Source organism: Mchenga conophoros, linkage group LG14, assembly GCF_057382185.1.
Source record: "Mchenga conophoros isolate Kocher_MC1m ecotype Shallow Benthic linkage group LG14, M_conophoros_male_GT1.1, whole genome shotgun sequence".
In the NCBI taxonomy this organism is placed as follows: domain Eukaryota; kingdom Metazoa; phylum Chordata; class Actinopteri; order Cichliformes; family Cichlidae; genus Mchenga; species Mchenga conophoros.
In genome coordinates, this window is record NC_140539.1 from 13,611,894 (window position 1) to 13,630,213 (window position 18,320).

Below are 18,320 nucleotides of genomic sequence, written 5' to 3' on the forward strand. Positions count from 1 at the left end.
TGTGTGGTTAAACTTCTTTACACTGACATAAAGGGGACTTTGACTGGTTACCCCTTGAGGTGAAGGTTGTTGTGATTTGATAGATTACAAATGAAACTGACTGGAACTGATGTGGCCACCTGGAGATCAAAGGCCTGTATTTGGCCCACAATGTAGGATCAGTTTTACATCCCTGACATCAATATTGAAATTAATTATGCAAAAGGGAGCATAAAGGTTTATACTAACTGCTTGTAAATTTTCTTGTTTTTAGAAAAAAAAGTCATGATCATGACAAAATACCGAGTTAAGTGCAGTAAGTATAAGAGCGCTACAATATAATAAACCTAAGAAACAGCCACGCATTCTGGTCCATTATACTGTGTTTACCGTGGAGAGAGTGAAAGTCATGAATCGTGATCAGTGGTATTTGTATACTGTTGGGTATAGTAGACAAACCCATTCCAATGCAGCATATAAAGGAGTGTCTGCTGAGCTGCAGGCTAGGCCTGGCTTGCCACATGGAGGAGCAGGAATAATAAGAAGTGAGATTGAAGGTCATTAAGGGCACACAGATTTGTTTGTTGCACAATTGTGGCTGATACGCACATATATATATATATATATACACACACACACACACATATATATGACGAGCCTATGTAAAATTTTTATTTAGCCCCTAAGGGTAAATAATAAGGCAGTGAGCTCACTGCGTATAGAGAGGAACATATGCAATAATATGCTTATAGCTGCTCGTATGACACAAATACTGAAAAGCAGACACAGCCACAGCGCATAAACATGTATATAAAGTACGTTGTAGACAAAAACACAGACCAGGATCTTTGAGCAGATGTTCTGTGGTTGTAGTGATCAGATGGACACTGTTTTATCTGTCCTGGAGACAGCATAACGGTTGTAGGATGCTTGAGTAAATCTGGCTTCTGCCATCTGTCCCAGTGACTCCCTGTACACAGACTGGATCTCACAACACGATACAAACAATCAGAAGGGCCCTTTGATGGGACGAAATCTTTGTGAAAGTGCCATGTCAGCAAAGACTGAGAATGTTCCAGGTTTTTAGAGTGAGAAAGAACTAATTTCAGTGCTATCTGAAATCATTCCTACCACTCTTATGAAACTTACTTAAAGATCAAGCTACAGTTCAACTCAGCAGAAACGCTGAAAACATGGATTAACGACTAGTCTAGTTTTGATTTTAAATTACTTTCTTATATGTTTTTGTTTGCATTTGTCAGTGACTCTTCTCATGAATCCCAATTAGCTAGTGGAGGCCTCAGGAAGTAATTTCTCCAAGTAGTGGTAAAAAAAAAAAAAACAGTTGTTGTGTTGTTTCCACTTACATTTTTAAAAATGTTTTTGCCAGATTGAAGGAGAAAGACGTATCCTTTTTTACCGTTTCCTTTTCTTAACCGTTCTTTAAAGGCCTATATAAACGAAACTCTGTAGAAAAAAATTGCGAGTCCAGTTACACATTACACCTACACAAGCTGCTGGGCCACAGAAACCCATACCCCGAAGCATCTGGTGCACCGTTTTTGTGCTGATGTTAATGCCAGAGGACGTCTGAACGCCTCAGCACTCGGCGACCCTGCTCTATGACTTCATGTAGTCTTCCACTTCATGGCTGAGATGCAGGGGTTCCTAAACTTGTCCACTTTGCAGTAATACTGCTTACAGCCGATGGTGGAATATGCAGGGGGAAAGAAATATTTAAAATATTAAATATGATAAACTTGCAGCAGCAGCAGCCTTTTACAGTACTACACTCGAATTTAGTGAGCTCTTTAGAACGATCCATTCTATCACAAGGAATGAAGTGTGCAGGGCTGGGTGCTTGATTTTACACACCTGTAATCATGTAGAAAATGTATAGAAAACAACAAAATTTAAAGATTCAGAGTATTGGGGCAGCTGATTACAATTACAGCTGATGAAATATGTGTAAGAAAAAGCTTTTTTTTCAAATTTTACCTTGTCAGAGCAACAAAATCAGTTTTATAATATAATGGTTCTCTATGGTATTGTTGTTAATAGTGATGGTGAAACAGCGTGAAAAACTGAACACTGAAACCAGGGGATCTTTTTTCCTAACAGTGTCAGACCTGTGATGAGAGAATTATTATAATAATAAAAATATATTTTATTTGTGGGCACCTTTCACAACACCCACAGACTCCTTGCAAGGAGTTAAATACCAAAATCACAACTAATTTGAAAAACTAGCAGACAACCACAATTAGTTTCATGTAATGTTGTTTCTTTGTAAAAGCTTAAAAAGCGCTTATGAGAAGAGTCTCAGGGAAGAAACTGAAACGTCCAGTGCAGGGGATCTCAGTCTAATTTATTTAAACTACAAATCAGGAAGAGCCAGCTCTTTGCACCATTTGACTGAGACAAAATTCAGCTTGCAGCCAGCAGCCTCTCCTGCAGGCATCTTGTTCATGACCTTTCAAATGATTGCTGATTAAGAGCACTCAGCCGCCTCCAATGGGGGAGATGAGTGAAGCGAGGAGAGCAGAGGAGAGGTGGAGGAGGGCTGCCCTGTCTAAACAACTGTGTGTAGTGAGATTTTCATTCAGTGTTTACAGTCTTTTCTATCAGCTGAACACACAAACACACACACACACACTGCTGAGATAGAAAGTTATCAGTCTGTCAGTTAGTGTTTTTTCAGTAAACACGCACACTGTTAGACTTTTCATCGCCACTTTACGGTAACATACTGGTGTCACTGTTGCCAGCGTCATACCGTGACGCCGTGTTACGGTAGCTTACCGTTCTGCAGGATGATACCGTTTTTTGCTGGTGTGGTATAATACTCTTGGACAAATTATGGTAACGCACAGTAGCCTTTTTTACGGTATCTGTCGTTGTGTCGTAAATTACGTCAACAAAGTAACATCATACTGTGATTAAGAAATTGGTATACTACCGTTTATTCACGGTATGTCACTGTAAGCCCGCTGCAAGGTAATACACTGCAATATATTAACCAGTAACTTACCGTTATCACGCATCATCAGTACCAAAAATATTCATCTCTGCTAGAGGATACAGTGTCCCAACAGGCGGTCATTTACTGTTTAACAGGTCGTAATTTACCGTAATTTCAGTTAACAGTAACATACTGTAAGAGACTGGAGGGTTCCAAAAAAACACACACACACAAAATATAATTCATGTGCTTTACACCACTTTATTTCAATTCAGATTTTTCCCTGCTGAAATACACATTTCCAAAATCAAAAACTGAAAAGAACTGAAAACATATTTTCATTGAGGAAGCACTTGTTTTTACTAAACCATGTAATCCATTATTTCCTCAGATGGTTGTACAAACAATAACGATATTATGTCATATCCATATCATGGCAGACAACATATGCTCAAGTGTTGGGTTTCCTTACTTATATTTTGTAGGGTCTTAAACCTACAATGTGAAGTGCCTTGGCATTCATTTTGTTGGCACCATGCAAAAAAACTGAATTGTAATGAATATAATATCAAGCCCCACACTTCTGCCTTTATATACACTTTATATACACACCAAAATACTGGCTCACCACCAAATCAATGCACAAAACAGGGTCCACAAGGACATGGATGAGCGTGTGTGGTGTGAAGGAACTTGAGTGACCTGCACTGAACCCTGATCTTGCTTTGTGGACTGAGTTCATTGATTTGTAGGGTGAGCCAATACATGTGACAATTAAAGTGTAAGTAGCTGAAATAATTTTTAACAAATGGGTAAAAGAAGGGAAAAAAATCAAAACTATTGCACTCAAAAAACCTATTGGACAGAGACAGCATCTTGCAAGATGGCAAGAGGGCTTGTCTTCATTGTTGCTCGTCTTGTGTAAATGTCCAGAAAGCATGGGCCATGGATCATCTGTGGAGACATGGGTAACAGCACATTGGTCACTTAAATTATACATGAAATTCACTAAAAATGGCAAAAACAGTTACCTAATTTGAAGTTCTCCACTCAAATTCAGTAAGCCGCTGGAGGAAAGTTGTGACATGAGGGTGAACAACCTTTCGCTTCACAGTGGTCCCAGTCCTTCTGCTTGTCCCAACCTTGGAGGTACATTTGGCCGTGTGACCCTTGTGGTAACTGGATAAATTATTAAAACTATTAAACAATAAAAAAAAAAGATAGTCCAAGCATTAGCGCTTGCTGTTACAAGACGTCCAGGGGATGTGGTGCAGTAACAAAAAAGTGTCCAGGTTGAAAAAGGAAAAGACAGTAAGGCAACCTGGAAATTACACTGTATTTTTTAAGTTAAACTTGGTGGTCTAGCTGCTTTTCCTATCAAAAGAAAGAAACACAACAAAAGCTAGACGCTGCTCTTTTAAACAGGAAGAGCAAGTCACGAATAGTTAAATGATCAACACCCTCCTCACAAGCTCCAACACAGAGCCTCTCTGGCCCTGGAGCCCTTCTCTCTCTGGCCTCGGGTGAGCAGAGTCAGCTTCACAGACGCCTGTCACCCAAAGCTAGAAAGACAAAATCACAACAGGCCCTGATAGAGCCGTAACACTGACCATCTTTACAAACACTGTATTTGTTATAATTACTTTTAATAAATAAATTATGCATAATTATTGTATGGATTATGGTCAATTGCAATGTGAATACATTTTGATTAAAATGGAAAATGGCCTAAACATATGACAAATGAATTAACTTGTCAGTTGATGTTAGGGTGAGATCCATTCATGCGTCCATTCACCTCTGCTTGTCCTTGTTAGGGTGAGCTGCTCAGTGGAAACATATTACAGCTGCTGTCTATTATCTTCATAAATTATTGATCATGTGGTGCTTAGTTCTGGCCACCTGACAATGTCAAAGCATCATCATTAATCCCCATAATCGTACAGAGCACTCTGATCTTGGATTTAACTGACGTCGCATCCAAGGCAGGCTTCTCGAATTAGTACATCTCTAGTGTATGGACCTGTATGAACTTTCTCTACATAGGAAAAAACTGCTATAACATGATTGAAAACAGGGTTTTATTTAAGATATATTTCCACTCCAACTTTGTTTTTTTAAGAAGATATAAAGCTTCTCATGTTTTAATCCTGGTTATTTTCTCCCTTGCTTAAAGCAGAGTTTTTAGCCACAACACTTGACACATCTTGACCTCCGTGTCTTTTAGTGTTGCGAGGCTGAAAGAGTTCATCTCTCTCTTTTTTTTGTAATGTTAACTAATGACTACTTTCATTTCCAAAATATCACTCCCAAACAAAGCAAAGGCTATGTTTTCATAATGGGGGAAAGAAAAAGACCTCTAGGGTTTAAACCAAAGTTCCACTTCTGTGGATAAAGAATATTGTGTACCCAGCAAATGTTTACTGAAACATGAAAGCACATTACTGGGTCGTATCAGATGGGGAAAAAATGAAGAGGAAAAAAAACCAACAACCAAAGGAAAGACGCTGGATGTTTGATGAAGCATTGATGAGAGGGTGAGAAAGAGAGAATGAGTCAGCAGCAGCTTGCCCGCACTCTTCCTCTCTACGGACAGATGCTTTCCTAAGATTAATATTCCCACTCAGGGTTTATTCGCCTGTGTTATCCCCACACTCACCAGGTGATTTCACGCTTCGTGAGCATCCAAAAAGCCCCCTTTTCTCTGCAGCCGGGAGTCCAGCCTGTCACCGATTTTAATAAATGATATTGATAAACCGCTCTCGTGGCTCCGAGTGTAACGGGAGTCTAAACTTAGCCCGTCGAGGAGCGAGCATTGATCTGACTGTTTACGCACACCCCCGTGCCATTCACAGCGTTTCTTCATCAATTATTAAGCTTCGGAAATCTTTACAACTAATGCCTTTCTCAGATCAGTCATAATTAACTCGTGGCCAGTTGTGGGCACCTTATTCTGTATGAAAGGCACCGGCAGTCATTACAGCCAGCTCCGTTCACTGTGCCCTTAATTGATCACAGATTTAATAGGTGGCAATGAATTATAAATCACTGATTCCACTGATGTCTCACAGAGGCGTGTGGTGTCCTTTTTTCTCAGTCCACAGGTAGTTGAATGGACTTCAGACAGTCCAAGATATTGATCTGTGGGAGGTAATTTCATAGCATATGCATGGTTGACCAAATGTCAGAGTTGTGGCTGTGTGTGCGTCTTGTGTTACATGCTTAAGAATATGTGAGGATCAGCATGTGGAAGATGTGTGCAAGTCATTACCTCTTATTATTTGAGACCGGACCTTTAAATCCTCAGACATAAATGCATCTGATAATTATATCTGAATCCAGACCCCTTTCTCACACACGACAAATCTTTTTGTTTTGTGCCACTTGAAGCTGCATTAAATCTTTCAGTGTAGAGAAACTGAACCGTTAACAACCACGGTGAAGGCATCAGCATCAATCAAACGTACATTTTCAGTGCTAGTATCTGTATGGCACTGGAAGTATGGCATCAATCGACTCCTAGCACATCTTTAGACAAGATTTTTTGGGAAGCTTCATTTACGCAATGCAGTATCCTGACTTTACACATAACAACAATTTGGTGTTTTGGTTTTTTAAACCTCTGTTAAGTACGTCCTAATGATCCAGCACTCCAGTACTGGACAGTAATGATCTCCATCGGTGCCACATTTTTATCATGTTTAGCAGCTGATGATTTACAGTCCCTTAATTAAACAAACCCTGCCTTCTTTTACTGGCCTTATTAAACATGACAAATGACACAGACAGCATAGTTAACCTTTGAAAGATATCTTTTTTTGGCTCCTTTTACTAAACTCTCCCATAATTATGGCACTGTCTTGACCTTTAATGACTCTGTTACCAGTAAGAAACAGTAATTGAATTGTTGAGTCAAAGCATCTGGTAGTCCATTTGTTCTCGGTGGTAATTGTAAATGTTAGCTGAGGTCTGCTTTGGTGTTGGCAGGGTTTCTTCGTGGCTGCTGATGCACATGCCTAACAGCAACGTTGACTAAACAGATCGGCATCCCTCTGTGACCGCTGCACGCTTGTTAAATGACATATTAAAAATTCATTTTAAAAAATCACATTTCTTTGTTTTTTTCACTGGTGTTGATTTAGATCAATGTTTTTCACGCTGTAGTTGTTTAGTTAGTTTGGAACATTTAGGTGGAAAATCCCAAACCAAAGCACTTTTTTACTTTTCTTGTACTCTTGTTACAATGCAATATCTCATACTGTATTTGGGTGTTTCATTCATCATCAAACAACTGTTTGTTTTTGAGGAACCAGCGAACACTTAGAAACTGAACAGTGACATGCTTGAGCTGTCAGTGTTCATGAAAAAAGTACAGCTTATATCATGGCTCACTGCCACATGCATAGACTTCCTATAAACTCGGCAAGAGAGCGTACTGTAACTATACAATATAGTTACAGCTGCTAGCTTATTCACAGAGAGGCACCACCAGGGGGGTTTCCTGGTGACCAGGAAGGCACTAAACTATGGTGTGATAGTTTTAGTCTTTTCATTAAAACATCATTTTGTTAATTAAGAATTAGAGGATCTTTTAGTTTTAGTTTTAACTAGTTTTAGTTTAGGCAACTAATTATCATAGTTATTGGACTAAATCTAAAGTTGATTCAGTGTTTTTACCAGCGAGAGTTGCTCCACACAGTTTACAGAGCGTCTTAATTTTCTTTAACATGAAATGCCAAATGTGTCCTCTCACGCTTTTTGTCATTTTGTCCCTTTTTCGTGAGGAACACGGAGCATCCGAGAAAAACTTGTTAGTTATCGTCTTGTTTTTGTCAGAAAAAAAGTTTGCTGACAAAAACTAGATGGTGAAAATTATTGGTCGCCGCTTTACAACATGGTAATCACAATCAGCACAGTGATTTTCTAAATGCTGACTTTATGCTCAAACTGCACACCACATGCCTACCAGTGGTGTGAACTGATTGCTTGCGTGTGAATGTTAGAAATGTTAAAAAGCCACTTCTCTGCTCCGTGAAGAAGATTAGGGTGGACAGACGCTAATCAACTGCCAAGAGAGACCAAAGTGATGGACAGAGAGAGGTTTACATTCAGAGTAGGAGGTGGCAGCAAGATCGTGGACAGAGAAGCAGATGGGGAAATAGGGAGAGAGAGGAGGAGGAAATATAAATTGAGTCTTTGGTTCAATTTGTCTCTTATATTTTCAATGATTTTGTTTTTAATTTTTTGCTGCTTTGGGATTTGTCACATGTAGATTGGACTACATTTAAAAACTGCTGATATTCCATCATCTTAATCTTAATGTATGCAATTTAGATTATTATGCATTAAATACAACTTACTATATTATTCACCAGCTGGCCTGTCACTGACTTGGCTCAAACAAAGCTGCAGCTAGCCCAAACCTGCCGGCATCCTCCCAGCAGTAGACCGGAACCACAATCTGTCACCTCCACCTGCACTTACTGTAGTACAGTGCAGCCCTGTGCAGCACACAGCCTCCCCTGGCATCTTTCATGTCTCCCCACCCTTCATTAATTCCTCATACAACCTTTAGTGCACCATTTCCACAGGTTTTCCCTGAAACTGTTCAGCATCGACATCGACTTCCAATTCTTTTGCCACATTCCTCTATATGTAGACAAATCTACTTTGATTGACCTAATTCTAACAAATGTCCCTCATAAGTTTCTGTCTCTAGGCGTGTTTTGTAATGATTTAAGTGATCGTTGTGTAGTTGCTACCAGTAGGAACACTAAAATCCCTAAATGTAAACCGCGTATCATCTGTAAAAGAAATTTTAAAATATTTAATGAGCAAGCGTTTCATTATGACTTGTCTATGGTAAATTGGGAAAACTTGAGTCTGATACCAGACATCCATCTGGCTTGGGCTTATTTTAAAGAAATTTTTATGAAGATTTTAAATAAGCATGCACCTGCCAAAAAATTTAGGGTCAAGGGACGGGAGAACCCTTGGTTTTCATCGGAATTATCAGAGTCCATCCATCAGCGTAACGTGGCATGGGCAAAAGCTAGGAAAAACGATTCCCTGACTGACTGGTTAGACTTCAGGAAATTAAGAAACAAATGCACGACACTTATCAAGAAGGCTAAGTCAGAATATTATTTATCTGTTACTACAGAAAACCTCAATAACCCTCAGAAATTTTGGAAAGTAATTAAGTCCTTATCTATAAATAAAATATCACAGGCTCTTCCAAAATTCATTTTAAAAGATTCTGTCCCAGTTTATGACAGAACTGAGGTCTTAAACAGCTTTAACAAGCACTTTGTAGCTACTGGTTTTTTATTTAACTCTGTTGGAGCAGCCCCCATGATTCCCTGCACAGAACCCCAAACATATATTGGGGAGCTTTTTGATTTTTCTCCTTTTTCTGTCCAGGAAGTGCATAAAGCTCTTAAAGCCTTAGATCACAGGAAACCCCCAGGGCCAGACTTAATAGAGCCCTATTTTCTGAAAATAGCAGCTGATTACATTGCACAACCTCTTACGATCCTTTTTAATCTTTCAATCCAAAATAAAGAAATTCCACTTGTTTGGAAGTCTGCTTTTGTTACGCCAATATTAAAAGGAGGCGACCCGGCCATTTTGACTAATTACAGGCCAATATCAAACTTGTGTGTTTTGGCAAAAGTCCTTGAGTCTCTCGTCAGTGAGCAATTAAAAGAGTTCTTGTACTCTAATGAAGTTCTTTCAAAACTACAATCTGGGTTCAGAAAACAGCATAGTGCTGTCACGGCTGCCACAAAAGTGATAAATGACATACTTGTTGCTCTTGATAAAAAACAGCACTGTGCTTCTCTCTTTATCGACCTGTCAAAAGCTTTCGACACTGTGGATCACGCCATTTTAAAGCATAGGCTTCTTTCTTTGGGGCTGTCTAGACATGTTGTCTCCTGGTTTACTAATTATTTGAGTGACAGGACTCAATGCATTAAATGTGAAAATCTGTGCTCAGAACTTTTGAATATTCACACTGGGGTGCCACAGGGTTCAATTTTAGGACCTCTGCTGTTCATCATGTATATAAATGATTTGGGACAAAATGTGTCCAATGCTAGTATGCATTTTTATGCTGATGACACAGTTATTTATTCCTTTGGCTCAAACTTTGAAAAGGCAATAGAATCGTTGCAGAAAGCTTTTGACGTGGTTCAGCACACACTTCTGGAGCTGAAATTGGTTCTCAATGCTGAAAAGACAAAGCTAATGTTGTTTTCAAACATGAAGAGATTTCCTCAAACTGTCCCCTTGGTGTCCACTCTTGAGGGAAACCTCATAGAAGTGGTGCATACGTATAAATATCTTGGCTTTTTAATTGATGATTCTCTGACCTTTAAACCTCACATAGACAATCTTGTGAAAAAACTCAAACTAAAATTGGGATTTTTCTTTCGAAACAAATTTTGCTTTTCTTTTGAGACAAAAAAGCGTCTTGTAAATGCTACATTTTTATCTGTTTTAGATTATGGTGATCTGCTGTACATGAATGCTTCCGCCCAGTGTCTTCATAAGATTGACTCAGTTTATCATGCCTCCTTACGGTTTATTACAAACTGTAGGGCCTTGACCCATTGTTGTGATCTGTACGCTCGAGTGGGATGGCCTTCGTTGTCCTCCAGGAGGTTTGCTCACTGGTGCATCTTTATTTATAAGGCCCTGCTTGGACAAATGCCCACCTACATTTGCGATCTGCTCACACGGAGAAGTACTGTTTCTTACAGCCTGCGTTCAAGCGATCTTTTATTGCTCAATGTTCCATTTGCCAGAACTGAACTGGGAAAGAGGGCTTTTACTTATGCTGCCCCTTTCACATGGAACATGATGCAAAAAGACTGGAAGATAGCAGATCTTATTTCATTAAATGCTTTTAAGTCCAGATTGAGAGAGCCAGAGAAAAATGTTTTTAAAATGTAAGTGTTATTTATAATATGTATGTAACTTTGTAATTTCAACGTGTTGTCGCCTCTTGGCCAGGACTCCCTTGCAAAAGAGGTTTTTAATCTCAATGGGACTTTTCCTGGTTAAATAAAGGTTAATAATAATAAAAAAAAATGTAGTAAGTAAGAGCTTTAAAATACATGCATACAATATCTTGACTGAATTTTAAGTTTATAATGAAAGTCCCAAAATGTGTGGTCTCAGTTCTATAATTAAGATCGATGACGTGACTGTGGCACTCACTTGACACCACTGGGGTCTACCAGCTCTCATGATTCTGGCCCAAAACATGACTCCACCACCTCCTTACTGACGTCGCAGCCTTGTTGGGACATGGGGACCATCCACTCACCAGTAAACAAGGCTGTTTGAAAATTAATCTTCATGTATTCCTGGGCCCACTGCAACTGTTTCTTCTTGTAAGTATTGGTTAGAGGTGGCCGAATGGCAGCTTTATACACGAATGCAAGCCTTTTGAGGTTCCTACCCTTTGAGGTTCGTGGGACTCCAGAGGCACTAGCAGCTTCAAATACCTGTTTGCTGCTTTTTAATGGCATTTTAGCAGCTGCTCTCTTAATCCAATGAATTTGTCTGGCAGAAACCTCATTATGCCTTTATCTGCACAAACCTGTCTGTGCTCTGAATCAGCCACAAATTTCTTCACAGTATGATGATCACGCTTAAGTTTTTGTGAAATATCTGTTTTCATAGCAAGCCATTGCACTATTTGACACTTTTATGCAGCAGAGAAGTAATCTTTCTTTTCCATATTGCTTGAAACCTGTGGCAAGCTTCTTAAGTAGTTTTGCTTTAATTGGGCTCACCTGGGAAACTAATTATTATTATTATCAGTGATCCAAACAGCCCTGAGGCACAATACCATCCATGAGTTTAATGCAGAATAGTTTGAAACTTGGTGAATGGCTTGAATGTTGGAATTGACCAGCAAATAATAAACATTTCAAACAATCAGTCTTTATTTTTTCCAGGCTCATAGTTCATAGAAATGAAGCAAATTTCCGTCCATTAAGATCTCGTTCTCAAACGTGTTTGGCCTCCAAAAAAATTTATACATTTAACATTTTACTTCCACTGAGTAATCTCTGTCTACTGACCTTATTACAGACAGTAAGATTATTATCTGACAGTTTCAACTCTGAAAAGCTTTGATGTTTGTCCTTCTTGGTTCTACAAAATATTACAGCGCTGTTACAGGCATATCTGACCTCATGCTACACATAAGTAGAACATACATGTGAAGGAGCTGCTGGAGACCACACCATCATCTGCATACATAATATGGTTCACTAAAATATTACAGCCTCTCAATTTCTTTGTCAAGCCATTAACATGACCGATAACATTTTCACCGTCAAAGTGTTTTAGTGTGCAGCCCATGTGACACTAATTGAACATTTATTTTCAGTCCATAAAAGTGTACTAAAAATATTTTTTATTGTATTTCATTATTTGTTTAACGTATTTTGAATGATACTGCATGTACGTTGAAATGACCACTCACCGTTGACACTGAAAAGCAGATGCAGCGACCCTCCCCATCGTTGACCTTTTCATGCGATTATTATGATCAGGTTCCATAATCATAATTTCATTTTGTGATGAGAACACAGGTGGAAAGAAAGATGGATGGAAAGGTTGAACGTAATTAAATATGGAGTAGCTGAAGTGAGTGGGTACTGCGATTACTCCTATTAGCAAGGTCATTATCTTCAATTGCTTCCAAGAACTGATTGTCAGTGAATTCTGTTTCTTGTTCTGTCTTCCAGCATGTTTATGTTTTAAAGGAAGAACTTACTCAAAGACACGTCCAGATGTATTCAGCAGCTGTGAGTGGCTGTGATGGGGATGGAGTGCTGTACGGCTGACTGACCTAGCCCACTTAGCAAGAAAGAGCCCATGTTCAGTTTCCTGGTCTAAGCACAACCTTGATGCAGGAGGGAACCTAAAGAAATCACCCCTGGGTCAAAACTTCATGTTGATTTGCTGAAAGGGAAAAACTGAGCAGCTTTTCTCCTTTTGTGGTCATGACCTGTCAGGGAACTGAAGCCCTGCATGGATACCACTGTCATCACCCACACCATCACCGTCATCATGCTATTTAAAGACTTAATTCTCTATTCCAGTATTGCTGCCGATACTGCTTGGTCATAGACAAGTTAGTATAAATATCTTATCAATGGAGAACAGTTCTAGGAAACCAAATAAGCGTTATTGATTAGTCTAACAGTTGAATTTTATGAAAGTGTATCATTTGATCTATTAAATGTTGAAAAATAGTTTGTCTCCCTCCTGTTTAAGGTGATGTCTACAGATGCTTTGTTCAGCCAACAGGAAAGCAGACAATTCTCTGGTAGGAGGAGCTAACAACTGCTTAGCCCGTTATTTTCTGTCAATTTTTTCGACAAATTGATTCATTGTTTCAGCTGTAATTTGATTGTTTCATTCAAAAAGCACTCTAATGATTTTCCTTTAGTGAGTAGATGATCAGGGCAGGGAAGGAAGCTCACTCGTCAACAGATTTTGCCCTGTGCCTCTTTATTTAGCTAAAGAAAGCCACAATACCTGAATATGTATCAAGTAACCCTGTCGAAAAAAAGAAAAAAAGAATGAACTTTAAATCCAAAAGATGCTGAAAATTAAAGTAGTTTTTTTCTCTCATGAATCTGCAGTAGGATATGAGCCCTGGGAGTGTGGGACCTTAGAAATGTAGAAGGTAGTGGGGATGCAGAAGCTAATACATGGAAACTAGAAGCTGTAGTGTTAGTAGCACATAGAGGGACTGATGAGTTGAGGTGGGATTTAAACACTCCAAATAGATAGATGAGTGTCAAGTGTGCGAGTTGATTAGCAGAAAGGTTGGACCCATGCCCAGACGGACATTCACAGAAAGATGGACAGGAAAACAGACCAGAGAAAAACAATAAGGATGAGATCCTGCTAAAAGAAACATAAGGGCAGTGAAGGTGACCGCTCATTAGGATTGGGCGATTTGCTCCGTAGCCCAATCGTCCTATAGGCCCCCTGTGGCATTGCTGATGATTGATAACATTGCCGCCAGGAAGCAGAGGAGCCTACCATTATGGTAGCAACATCCAGTCAGTGTAATGTATGATGTGTGGCTCAACAAAACACAGCTTGGTGAAAGCGAAATATCCACACTAGGTTGTTCACACTACAAATAAAATGTGACAGCAAACTCGCTCTAGTATGAACGGTTCACGCCCCTCAAAAGAAGACGTCACACATAACGCGCTCTGTTTACGTGCTCTGTTTACAAGCTCTGTTTATGGAAGTAAAAATGGCAGCTGCAGAGCAACTACTAGGTGTTGTTGCAGCAGTCTATCAATTTCTCCCCATATGCTAATAATAATGTATACTTTATTCATCCCCATGGGGAAATCACTCTCTCTGCATGTGCCCCATTCACTCAGCGAAGCAGCAGGCAGCCACTAAGTAGCAGGGAACAGTATCTTGCTTAGGGATAGCTCAGGGTAGCCATTCAGTGGATTCAAACCCCCAACTTTCTGAGCATGGGGCGACCACTCTACCTACTGAGCTATCCCTGCCCTTTAATAAAGTCCAAAACCTCAGTTTCTAATAAAGTTTTTATCTGTCTTGTGTGAAACTTGTATGAAAAGCATACAGGAGTGAAAGCAGATATAAGATCCCTTGAAAGATTATATAAATGAAACTTGTATGTTTTGGATACTTCCTAAAACAATATATGAAAGTAATGAGAAAGTGGCTACTTTCATGAGTAAATCATATAAGCCGTATATGATTCACTATATGAAGTAAGCCAAATCTTATGCAAGTCTTTTATAAGTTTTTTCTATTTCTTTTCTTTTGGGTTGACTCGCTCCGTCTCCAGTTTCCGCCACCATGCTTTCTCGTTTGTCTTCTCTGGCACTGTTAATTGGCGTCTGTCTTGTGTCAGTGACTTAAAAGACAGATTTAATGCGACATGACCATTCGAACAGCAGTCGCTTTCTAAAACATCAGATATGTATCGGATTCAGTACCACATACGAAAGTGACCCAGGTTGGATTTGAAAATATCAGATTTATGCTGTTCACACTGTCATACCATGATCGGATATGAGTCGCATAGGGTCAAAAAAGTCGGATTTGATGCGCTTTCGCCTGCACTGTGAATGTAGCCTTAGTCAACATGGTAAGTGATCGTAAGTGACCAGGTATCAGGTGAACAGCAATAACGTTATTAAGTCATGACATTTACAGCACTTATATTTTTTTAATATACTCCCGATTCAGACTTCTGAGGACAATCTTTGTAGACCCTACGACAAAACTCATGTAAGTGGCCGACGTCGTTGCCTGTATTTATGCTTGTGCTGGCATTAGTGTAGTTACTACTGTGTAGATTTCCCCATGAAGCATAAATCATAAAGGCATACAAATATACTAACTTCACTGTCCCTCCTTACACAAAGGTACATTTTTCACCAACATACTTTACCGGTGGGGATAAATGTCAAGGAGACGCACAAAGGTGGTCACATCAGTCAGTTCAGCGGTCATTAATGTCTTCCTGTTTTTTCTCCCATTTGATGATAGTAATGATGCATCACTGTAGTTGCTCCACACATACATGGTTATATGTCGGTTTTATGTGGAAGGTGCAAAATGAAACTATATATCCCTTATTATGAATCTGAATATGAAGATAACTTAATGCATCACTGGGGAAGTGGGATCAAATTTGCTTCAATTGGCCAGCTACAGCCATTAACTTTGACCATCATCAATCCCTGACATCACTGTCCATCAGCAAAACCCCGCTGTTCATGTGGAATAATAATAAAAGTGAAAAAAGGGATTTATTGATTTGATTGTATGAGCATATAGCGGCTCAGTTTTAAGATGAAATGGAGCAGTTAATTTAGTTTTACTGAAAAAAGTACAGATATTTAATTTGAAGAAGGTGCTGTTATTTGGATTTTAACAGGTTCTGTTTCAGTGTTTATTAACTGAGGATTAGCGGCCAGTCCTGCCCAATTTTGCTTGACATAGAAAGCATGACTGCTGTTTTTTTTTCTTGCATGTTCTGCAATAATCTGTGATCCAGACTTCAAAGCAGAGGTACAAAAAGTCCACGCACGAACTGTGGGTAGAATTCAATGACACTTCCAAGCTCATTTCTATTCTGATAAGGCTTTTTTACGTATTTACTGACTGAACGTTCACCGTGAACCCACAGGCACCCCCCTCACAAGTTCACGGTTGAATTCTTCGCACTCCTGATGTTCTAAAAATACCTTTTTAACGTCACAACTGCTCAGATTCATCATCGCATCTTCTCCTCTCACGTGAGATATTTCTGTCACTAAATTAAAAATACCCCTGCTGTGGCAGGCTTTTGACAGAGGGCATGTACTCCAGCTGATTCTTATCTAATTTGGTTTTTACTTTGGGCCTTTGTCAGATGTCTGCCCTCTGTAGATGAGAGCAGCCTGCACTTTCATCTCCACTTTAGTTGTTCTTCCATCTGTTATTTTAAGAAAGTGTGCAATGGATTAGTTCACCCCCCTGAAAAGCCTTTGGATTAAGAGGTGTGGAGGATGATGGAGAAGATGATGAAGGGTGGAGAGTCAGAAGGGGAATGAGAAAGAGGAAGTGGTGTAAAGAAAAAGGGAAAACATTAACAGCGCAAAGACATCTTTCCTGTTGGTGTTGGGTAGTCAACATCTGTGAAGCTTCAGGTGCAACAGTTTGTGTTGTGTGCTGTTACGTGTTGTTTGTCATATTTCTGCTGGCTCCTCTGGAAAACGCTAAAACTGACTCGCTGTTGCTATGCGACTGTTTAAAACTGTTTCAAGCCAGTTTTGAACCCCAGCGATCCTTGCTGGAAAAATTCAATGCTGAAATCTTCAAAACCATCAGTACCCTGCATGCTGAGGCTGAATGTTAAATGTGTGAATACCAAATAGTGCTGTCAAGATACTTTGACTTTCTATTACAAACAAAGAAGAAAGAAAATTACCAGCTTTTTAGTGCAGGGTCATTCCATATACAGTCAATCCAATCTAGAAAAAGTTCCCACATCTTCAAAATCAGCTGGGGATTTTGGTACAATAACTTTTGGACATTTAATGAAGCCATGTGAAATTTACTTTCATATAACGAATGAAAAAATGGTTTCAAACCCAAATATAAAATGCAGAACTTGTGAACACGACTTTCCCTTCCATAAGCTACATTAAATGCAGCATGACAGAGAAAACCACACAACCTCTCCAAACATTCATCACCAAACCTTTCACAATTCAATGATATTTCCATTTAATTTTACAGGGGCAATGTAATATTTCCAGTACAGAGAATCAGGTTTGTGTATCATTTTTAGGCCTAGACTATGTTAAAACAAAATACACACACAATACTGGATTGGTCCAATAATTTACACTAGGGCTGCAGCTATTGATTATTTTAGTAACTGAGTAAGCTATTGATTATTCCATCAATTGTTTAAATATTCAGATAGGAAATACTTTTGTCTTATTAATGAATGAAGAATGAACTGGTTCTAATTTTCGCAATGTTTTAAAGTTTAACTTCACATCTGTCAGAATAAACCTAAACCCTTTGTGTGTATATTGAAATTACCTGAAATTACCTTTAAAGAAAACACTTTCTCAAATGCAAAAATATATCAATAATCTCAAGTACAGTAAAAGGTCAAATCAGATTAGATAAGATATACATATAATCTAAATAAGGCATAAAAAATGTATCTTTACTCTGTCTTTATGGGAGGCTTTGTGATTTAATAGGAGACAGGTTTTTGGCGTAGACATTAATGTTAATATTAATAATAATTCACAACCCTCAGGTTAGTGGCTAATAGTTTGATGGCCCATGTACATTCTTGTTGGCTTTTGAAATTAATGTGGTCTAGCACATCCCGTGCCCCCCTTTAGACTCACCCCTGTTTGCTGCAGGTATTGCTTCCATGTAAAATACACCTGACCCATCCTTCACATTTGGGGAAATGAAGGATGCATTTGTCGGCTGCATTTGGAGCAGCCTTTGAAGTGGGACAGCCTTCGTCGCCTGGCTGTGACGTAATCGGCCTTCAAATGTGGCCTCAGAATTGGGACACAGCTAGTGTTCATCAGTTAACTGGAAAAAGGTATTGCTACAGTTAGCTACAAATCTCTCCTTTACTGGTATGCTATAAAATGACAACAGGTTGATTTCAGTGACAATGCTAAGCTGGCTGGTTCTGATATATTAATCCCAATAACTATTTAAAATATGGTTTTACAGTCACTGGTTAACGCTACATCTGCTAGTTTCGACATTCCTCGATCCAGCTAGCTATGCTAACAAGACAACTGCCCCAACTCTGACT

The 18,320-nt window shown here is 39.1% G+C and overlaps 1 protein-coding gene across 3 annotated transcripts in view; it reads left to right on the forward strand.

The window, feature by feature from the left end:
- Window positions 1-18,320, forward strand: part of sphkap (SPHK1 interactor, AKAP domain containing) — a 128,290-nt gene that overhangs the window by 73,977 nt on the left and 35,993 nt on the right. The window lies entirely within an intron of this gene.